Below are 9882 nucleotides of genomic sequence, written 5' to 3'. Positions count from 1 at the left end.
GCCTGCATAATAAACTGCAAATGCCCTACTGTGTGGGTGCAGCAGAGGTCAACAGAATTAGATTTTCTGCTAAAGATGTTTCACCAGTCTTCTGAAAGTAAGTCAAACTCACTTCAACTAGTAAGATTTTTGTGGCTGTGGGGTTTCATTTTTAGGATTTAATTTCTCAAATATTCCTGTAAGACTAATATATTCATGTAGCCTTGCCCTTTTTGTTTACTGTTGTTTGCCTGGATCCATTTATAAAGATTAAAGTTGGTTAGAGTAAACATCTTACATCTTAAAAGTATACTTACCTGGCAGGGGAGACACCATGATCAAGCAGGTGGTTTTCCCAGGGCGAGGCTCATCCTTTGCACTCTGGGTGTGCTGCAGCAAACTCCTGGCCAAGCTGTCAGCCTGTGGCTTGGACAGCAGCACTCTGCGCTGGGTTAGGAACTGGCTGGAGGGCCGAGCCCAGAGAGTGGTGGTGAATGGTGCCACATCCAGCTGGCAGCCTGTCACTAGTGGTGACCCCCAGGGATCAGTGCTGGGCCCCATCCTGTTCAATATCTTTATTGATGATCTGGATGAGGGGATTGAGTCCATCATCAGTAAATCTGCAGATGACACCAAGCTGGGAGCAGGTGTTGATCTGTTAGAAGGTAGAAGGGCTCTGCAGAGGGACCTTGACCGTCTAGACAGAGTGCAACAGGATGGCATTCAACAAATCCAAGTGCCAGGTGCTGCACCTTGACCACAACAACCCCATGTAGAGCTACAGGCTGGGGTCAGAGTGGCTGGAGAGCAGCCAGACAGAAAGGGACCTGGGGGTACTGACTGACAGCAGCTGGACATGAGCCAGCAGTGTGCCCAGTTGGCTAAGAGAGCCAATGGCATCCTGGCCTGCATCAGGAATAGTGTGGCCAGCAGGAACAGGGAGGTCATTGTACCCCTGTACACAGCACTGGTTAGGCCACACCTTGAGTACTGTGTCCAGTTCTGGGCCCCTCAGTTTAGGAAAGATGTTGAATTGCTGGAGCATGTCCAGAGAAGGGCAACGAGGCTGGTGAGAGGCCTTGAGCACAAGCCCTATGAGGAGAGGCTGAGGGAGCTGGGACTGTTTAGCCTGGAGAAGAGGAGGCTCAGGGGAGGCCTCATTGCTGTCTACAACTACCTGAAGGGAGGTCGTAGCCAGGAGAGGTTTGGTCTCTTCTCCCAGGCAACCAGCACCAGAACAAGAGGACACAGTCTCAAGCTGCGCCAGGGGAGGTTTAGGCTGGAGGTGAGGAGAAAGTTCTTCACAGAGAGAGTGGTTGGCCATTGGAATGGGCTGCCCAGGGAGGTGGTGGAGTCACCATCCCTGGAGGTGTTCAAGAGGGGATTGGACATGGCACTTGGTGACATGGTTTAGATAGTCATGAGGTTTAGGGTGACAGGTTGGACTCGATGATCTTTGAGGTCTCTTCCAACCTTCTTGATTCTATGATTCTACGATCAGCCCTGGCCAATCTTTGGTGCATTCCTTTGCACTCATGAAGGAAACTTAATTAGAAATGCTTGCAAGATCCGAACATAAAGTCTTTGTATTATGTTATAGATATCTCACGTGGCTTCCTCTTGCTCAGCTCACAGTGGTTTTGTGTGGAAATGATCCACTTACTGAATTTCAGTGAAAGATATATTACTGTCTTTTAGTATCTGCCATACTGTTAGTATGAAACGGTGTAGAGCCTCACTCTTTTTTTCTTGAGCCACCAAGTGCTATTTTTTTCTTTGTAACAAGTGACTCTTCTGATTTTTTATGTGCTATGGAGACAGTTTTTCAAAAGATAGATCCTAGTCAGAAGCTAATTTCATTATTTCCTTTATTACTTTTATCACCCTATGACATTTCAATATCAGCTTGAAGTGTTTTGTAACCTTGGTTTTACCTGGCTGATTTCAGTGTGGCAGTGTTAAAAAGGGGACAAACGTCAAAGCTGTTTCTACAAGTCTCTTGAAATCTTTGTCCATCTTAGCAAATCAGATAAAGTAAAAAATAATAATAAAAAAGCACTGTATGCTACTTTATGCTACCTCTGGCACATACAGGTATCGAGATACAATAGAAAAGAACAGGTACTTCAAGTCTGTAAAACAGTTTCCTGAATGGGAGAAATGGTACCTACAGCAGCATGTATTTCCGAAGTTCCACTCTGATATGTCTAATTCTGTTGTGGATATTAACATAGAGGAAGATCCTTTCTGTTAGTGTATTCCTGTGCAACTTGATCTGGGTGTACCTACATTAGCAGGGGATTTGGACTAGATGATCTCCAGAGGTACCTTCCAACCCCTACCAATGGAGGAAGACAAATTCACTTACCACTCAGGACAAGATATGAAGAGTACTGATATATTGGAGTTTAAGAGAGTATTTGAGTTCAGGATACTCTAACAAGAAAAAGTGAGAGATGTGGTACAGAGATGGTAGAAAGGTGAAAGCTAGCAACATGTAGAAAAAAAATTTATCTCCAAGACGAACTGATTCGGAAACGCCATTTACTGTGCCTAGTTAACTTACTAGTGCTTTGCAAATCTGAAACATGTGTGATGCACACCATCAAATAGGGGATTTCTTAAACTACAGTTGTATGCTAATTACTCACTTTAGGCAGTGGTTTGTCTGAAGTGGTAAATGATCCTAGAATTTTTGTCTTAGCAAGAAAAAAATCTTGCCGCTAAAATGTTGGGGACTGTTAGTCATCAGTGCAGGAATTGCCACTTTTCTAAACCTTGAATAGAAATGAATTCAATAAAAAGAGACATAATGGCAGATTTATAAAAGCAACGTTCCTTTACATAATGGATTTTCTATTCTAATGTTTCTTTACTGTAATCCTTTAAAATTATGCAAGAAATGTATTATTTAAATGATAGTAAAGAATTCATTAAAAGATTAATAGTTCTGGTTTACCAATTCGCTTACCAGGTCACTTAATTATTTAGTTCATTAATTCACTAAATGTCAGACTTACCATGAACTCTGATGATATGCATAAGTAAGGTTATAGTTCTATGAACAATTTTTGTCTAACAACTTCGAAAGAGAATTTGAGTTTATTTTTATATTTCAGGTGGGAGAAAGTGTTTGTATCTACACAGACACATATACAACTGAAGATGGGACACCAATGCAGCTATTAATTGATCAGCACTAAGAACGGGGTGGGGGGCTTGGATATTATTTTCCAAAGCATCAAGAGAATAGCCTCTAATTTAGGCTACAGGAGTGGAACTGTTTTTAGCAGGCACATTTCCATTAAAAAATACAAAATTGAACTTTGAAGGAAATATGAAGATTTCTAAAGCTCCATTTATTTATTTATTGAAAAGTATTACTCGTTGGAATAGTGAAATGATGGTTAATTGCAATTATCAGAAGGATTCCAGTACTAAGGCGACGTTTCAGACAAAACAAATATTTATGCTATGCTGATGTGATCCCAGCATTAGTACTTACATGTAAAGATTTGTATGCACACACACATATATGTCCAGAGGTATAGAAGAAATACTTGTAAGAACATTGGAATTAGTCTAAGTAGCCATTAGACATTATTTAATCTCTAGTAGTAGCCGTGAAGGCAAGACACTGCATGGCATGGTGAACCTTCCATTTGCATAGGTGAAGTTTTCCATTCACTTGGTAAGCCTGAGTGGAGAACATCAATAGCTAGTCATTATGCACCATGTAAAATAATTTGATGCCCTACGATGCATACAGGCTAAGTAAGGCCATCTTAAATAATTTTTATTGTGGAATGATTTCTTCCATTACAGATTCTATGCACTGTAAAATAGCATGGGGCTGTAACAGTCACAAGCCAGTGTGTACCCATGTATCTTGCTGCAGCGAATGGTTAAATGTGAAAATGAATCCTTTCTGGCAGGCTAAACTCACAGCCCTCTGTGTTAGTGGCATCTGCTCTGGCATGTGAATCAGCCTTGCTCTTAGTGGGTGCATGCCAAGCAAATACAGGTTTATATGAGGCAATACATAATCTGTTCAGACCTACTTCCAACAGCCCCCATGAGTGGATCCATTAAGTACAATTAGTCTTGTAATTAAAGGCCACACTGTTAAGCCCTTCAAGCATTATTTTTTTTTCTTTTTGACAACACAAAATCAATCTTGTGATAGCTTCACTGACACAATCTTAGATCTTGGTAAACAAAGTGTGACAATTATGCCTAAGATGATGTGAAAGCCAGTAAAGCATGAGGTATGAGGTGCTCTTACACCATTGAGACTCATTCAGATTTGTCAGTAAATGGGTATAAGGAGAGTACATCAATGTTAGGTATACACAAAGGAGGTATAAAGGTATAGGAGTGTGAGCTTTAGAGACAAGAATCTTTGGGAGTTTTCACCTAAGACATTTGTATGTGTTGGATATTTCCTGCTGGAGTAAATTTCACAGTTTTGGGGGCTGTAATGAGTTTTTTAATGATCTTGGGAAATATTTGATTGACGTAGTACAACGTAATGCTGAGTGGAAATTTTGTGGATTAATCAGCTATTACACGATTTCCTGGGATTGTCTAAGTGTGTTTACAGACAGAGAGATAGAGACTGGAGTGATCTCAGTGACTTTGGGATGCAGATGGGCCATAAAACTCCTGTGTCATTTAAAAAAGTGTTATTATTTTTAAATGTGATCTTTAAAGGGAAATAGCTGAATAGAAAAAAACCTCATGTAATGTTATCTAATGTGAATCACCACAGAGCTGTTTCTAAGACCCAGAGTCTATCTATATCATCTCTATTTCTATATCTAATCTATATCTGTATCTATAGTTCAACATTGTTTGCTAACAAACAAAAGTCATCCTCAAAAAATGGCAGATGTCCTATAATCTGATCCTATCTTACTTCTAGCTAAAAGGTCTGGCTTTTATCTGTTTGGTAGTGCACAATAGTTACTCAAATATTTTTACTAGCTCTGAAACCTTTTAGGGAAAATCTTGCAAACTCAGCCATACAGAAAAATATTTAAGTGTTCGAATATGGCCGCATATAAAGTACTGTAGACAAAGTAGTTCTACATTTTGTGCCATATTACATAGTTTAACCAATTTTTGCTTAAAAAAAAAAAAAAACAGAAACACAATATTGTAATAAAGATAAACCTTTGTTGCCTGTTTCAGAAGTAAGTGTGTCTGGTAGGACTAGAAAGGTGATTGTCACCCTTTAATTGGAACTGCACCTTGAGCACTGTTTGACATTGAGTCCTTCACTACCTGAAAAACATTGATGTGCTGGAGTGGATCTAGAGAAGGGCAACAAAGATGATGAAAGATCTAGAGAACAAGTGACTGAGGGAACTGGGTTTGTTTAGTCTGGAGAAAATGAGACTCAGTGGAGACTTTATCACTCTTTAAAACTACCCAAAAGGAGATTGCAGCATCTTTGTTCTCCCAAGCAGAAACTTACAGGACAAGAGGAAACAGCTTCACGTTGTGCCAAGAGAGATTTAGGTTGGAAATTACGAAAAATTTCTTCACCAAATGAGTTGTCAAGCCGTGGAACAGGTTGCTCAGGGAAGTGGTTGGATCATAGTCCCCGGAGGTGTAGACATGATGTTTAGGCACATGGTATAGCAGCACGCTTGGTAGTGTTAGGTTAATGGTTGGACTCAATAATCTTAAAGGTCTTTTCCAGCCTAAACAATTCTGTGATTCTAGTCTTTAAATCTTGGAAATCTGAGGATCAGATTAACCCTTAAGTCATGACATAACAAATATGAAGATCCTATACAAATTGATCACAACAGCAGACTATAAAAATCACCACAAAATCTGAATCAGTATGACAGCACAACTGGTTTTGCTTGAACTCTTAGTGCTTTACTACTTATATGTTTTTTCTGTGCTAGGAATGAGATTTTTTTTCTGTAATCATATAAAGAGTAATAAAGCCAATGAATAGGACTGCATTTGTTAATATCTGATTTAAAATTAAAACATCTGCCTTTTCTCAGTTCCCAGCCATCAGTGAGAAGGCAGGTAGAAAGATGGGCTGACAGCAAGATCCCTCATTTAGACGGCAGGAAAGAAGTTAGGTGGATTGTTGCCTTACCCCACAAAAGCTACTGGCTGATAATCCCCAGATGAGTTTACTGCTGAGTAGTGTCTCTGTTAAACTTTGTGATTTGCAATTTTCTGACCTGATTTGAGCAATTACATGAATACTGCCCACAGAAGGGCGGAACACAATACCAAATCCTCTGCATCTCTAACTGGTTGCTGTGATGTCTTTTTGCTAATAAGCATTAACATTTTGACTTTACTGAGCTCACACATTCAGAAATCCTCTGAATTTTCCTGACCCCTAGGACATGTAAGAACAGCAGCATTGTGCTCAAATCTGTAATTGTTTATAGCGTACTGTCTTTAAGCAAGGCAATGACTGAGGTGACAATGCACAGTCAAGAATAGAAATAGTACAGATACCATTTGCCAGGCAGCCTCGTAGCTGCTTGCAGATGCAGCTGGTTTGGTTTGGAGGCTGCAGCTGAAAATGAAGTGTGGCTGGCTGCAGCTTCTAAATATGGGCCAGAAATACTGGCACAGCTCCACTGAAGTAGTTGTGATAGTTTATGCCAGTTAGCATCCTACTCAAGAGCTTTTCTGATGTGTTAACTTGGTGGTGTTGGCATCTGTCTTTATCGCTCCTCTGATCTAGATAAGATAATCCTGATTTCTTAAAACTGCAATATTAATCTTCATGTTACAGAGGCTCTTTGCACATGTGACATTATCAAGAAAAAAACCCTGTTGAAACACAAATGCTCCTTTAGTGAAGGAAAAACCTCATCTAGTCACTTTATGAGTTATCCAGTTGTGTTGTAAAAATTAGCAGTGTTTGGGTTAAGTGAACTGTCATTTGTAGGGTCTGTTTTGAAATATGGTGTGTTTCGAAGGTGATGGTCATAAATATTTCATTGGTTTTGTATTATTGAAAAATCTGGGAATTTCTTAATATTTGTTAATAGTCAATGAGTATGTATTCTTCACTACCTACTTGTTAGTAGATTGTTAGTAGAGGGAAATATGCTTCCCTCTATTGCAGGACTATAGATCAGGTTAAAACACTGTGGTCAGTATTAGGTATTTCTGATTAGCAGCCACTGAGGCTTCCCAATTCTAATAGTTCCTTGAAATGTGAAGTATTAATAATGATTGTAAATTATGCAACACACAAACTTGAATGTTATAAATTAAAAAACTGAGACCATTTAGAGGTTTTTAAATGTCTGTGTCTTTCTTAACTGTTTATCTTAATTCTATATTGTGTAAATCATGTGTCTCCTCAACATGTATTTTAGGTTGTTGGTATAAAAGGATTTTAAACATTTTTTTTTAACTATGAGAATTGAAACTTGAAGAAAAAATATTTGTTCTGAGGAACTGGAAATATCTGATATACATGTTTTTGTTTGGAATGAGAGATACAGCACTACAAAATGGTCATAGGATTAGTACTCAGCCCATGACTATTCAGAATATTGCTCAGACAAAATGACAAAAACAGATGTGAAAGTTCTATGAAAAAAACCCCAACATCCAACACTGTGAAAGTCTAAGTGCAAGGGGCATAATCTACAGTATCCATTCCTCATCTTTCTATGTTTTAATCAAATACAGTGTTAATAACTCTGATACTGTGAGACCTTTTACTAGCTTGCTCTGATGTTTTTCTGTCAAGGGCTAACTAATAGTTTTAGCTCTCCGAAGAACAACATAGCAAAGAAAAGGCAAATGCTAGGAAATGTATTCATTAAATAGTCAAGAGAATGCCAAGGACAAGCTCACCGTATAATGTGTTAGGAGAACATCAATATTTGAGAAAAGGAAGATGCTGCTTTGGTATAATGTATTTGTGAAAACTGGAATAAGCATGTTTTAAGCAAGGCTTCTCTTTAATTATTGTCTGAGTTTCACATAAAGTCTGCTTCATCAACTGGATAAATATTTGACTGCTGTTCAGTAAATTGCATTAGTTTACTTTAACTGTATGCTCAGCCTTATTCAGGCATCCTACATTAGGCAATGTAGTGTGTAATGCATCTCTGCAGGTGACCAGAGCTATTCTCTGTATGAGGTAAATTAAAACTCATATTTTAAAAATTAAACATTCTTGCACTTCATGATTTCAATATTTAATTATAACCTGTGTCAGGGCCTAATCTCTGACTGAGTCAGGCATGAAATTAATCAAAAACGCAGCAAAAGCTTAGCAGTTCTACTGCACTGTAAAAATAATTTTTCAACAATTCTGTGATTCTTACAGAAGTCTTATGACAAAGATACTAGTCATCATGTACTTAGGGCAACAGTTAAAATGTTAGTAAGTGGCCAAAATAATGATGGTTTTTATTGATTGCCTTGAAAAAAAACGGCAGAACAGTTACAGTTTACTCCTGAGATGCGAGCACACTGAAGATGTTGTAACATTTCAAATGTAATAAGACGAGGAAATAAATTTTTGTCTCTTCCTAAATCTGTTTCAGGAAGGAAACATAGCTACATTAAGAAAGTACAGTTTTGACATTCTCACTGAAGTTTCAGCAGGCTACTATATAGGAGCAAAATTATTTTATGTGAAGTACACTGAAGCTGTGGAGAGTGTGAATTAATTTGCTGCAAACTATTTGTAGTTATATTTACTTGAATGATGGGAAAAGCTAGTGCAGAGCAGTGAGTTTATTCTTCACTGTGCATAATAATCTTATCTTTCCCCCTCTTAATCTGCTTTTTCAAACTTGTTAAGTTCAGTGCCAAACTTTATAGCTGAGAAACACAGGAAATGGTGAGGTGCTGAAAAAAGGCTGAAAAATATTCTTGAAATTTCACAAGACCGAGCTTTTATTTTACTTGAAAAAACAAATTCAGTCAGGTTTGGTTTATTTTGGTGAATTTGAATACTTTTTGTGGCCTCAGCAGTTCCTGAAGTGAATCATCTGCAAAAACAGGAAGTACAGATGCAGCCAATAATAGTGGAAAAATTCCCAAATGGGCTTCTAAAAGCTGACAGAACTACTTCTGACATAACAATATAAAGTATATAAATATGTTTGAACATACAGTGTAAATGGCAGCTTTCTCCCACCCCAGCACAGAGCTGATTGGCTTCTGAAGGCAGTCAGGTAGCAGGACCAGCAATTATTTTATTTAGCTCAGCTCTGTATTTTGCTCAAATAGTGGCTCCTTTTGTGATTTTAGGCTAATCATGTGCAACCTCCTTAGTTTTACCTACTGTAAACCAGTTCACGTTGCTAATGATCTGTCTGATTAAGAAGGTGTTTGGCCTATGTAAAAAGAGAAAATATTATCGTTAGAAGAACGATTTGGAAGGTGGTAGCTGAGCATGAACCACTGCTGGTTTTGGGTTTTTTTTTTTGGGGTGGGGGAGGAAGGAGGAGGGGGTGTGAGGGGAAGAAGGATCCATTCTATCAGATACAGATCTTGAAATACTGCATTTAATAAAGAAAAAAAATTGCAGAGTTTATGCATTTGAGCCTGCTGCTCAAGATTGCCAAGACCAAGACAGATAGATCAAGAACCATCAATGTACAACCTCTTTGGTCTTTTGTTAGGATTATCCCTTAGCTCTGGAATCACACTGGATCTCATCACTAAGAATATTACACCCATTAGAGTGTCTTGGTCAGCTGCAACTAGAAATCTACTTGGCTTTGCCTTGCCAAGCTGGTGTTCTTAGATAAAGCATGCTGCTCTCCATACATACATGATATGAGATAGCTAGTGCTGGTAATTGTACCACTATTGTGGCTTTAAATGCAGATGGGATCTCTTCTTTTGTACCCCTGAAAATAAAGTAAACAAAGTAAATTT

At 38.5% G+C, this 9882-nt stretch overlaps 1 pseudogene; it reads left to right on the top strand.

The window, feature by feature from the left end:
- Positions 1-288: 288 nt before the first annotated feature.
- On the top strand, positions 289-461 carry LOC128981292 (U1 spliceosomal RNA; annotated as a pseudogene).
- Positions 462-9882: the final 9421 nt, after the last annotated feature.

The sequence above is a fragment of the Indicator indicator genome, chromosome 3, assembly GCF_027791375.1.
Source record: "Indicator indicator isolate 239-I01 chromosome 3, UM_Iind_1.1, whole genome shotgun sequence".
Taxonomy (NCBI): domain Eukaryota; kingdom Metazoa; phylum Chordata; class Aves; order Piciformes; family Indicatoridae; genus Indicator; species Indicator indicator.
The sequence above is the reverse complement of the archived record's forward strand: the minus strand, read 5'-3'. Positions and strand labels throughout refer to the sequence as shown.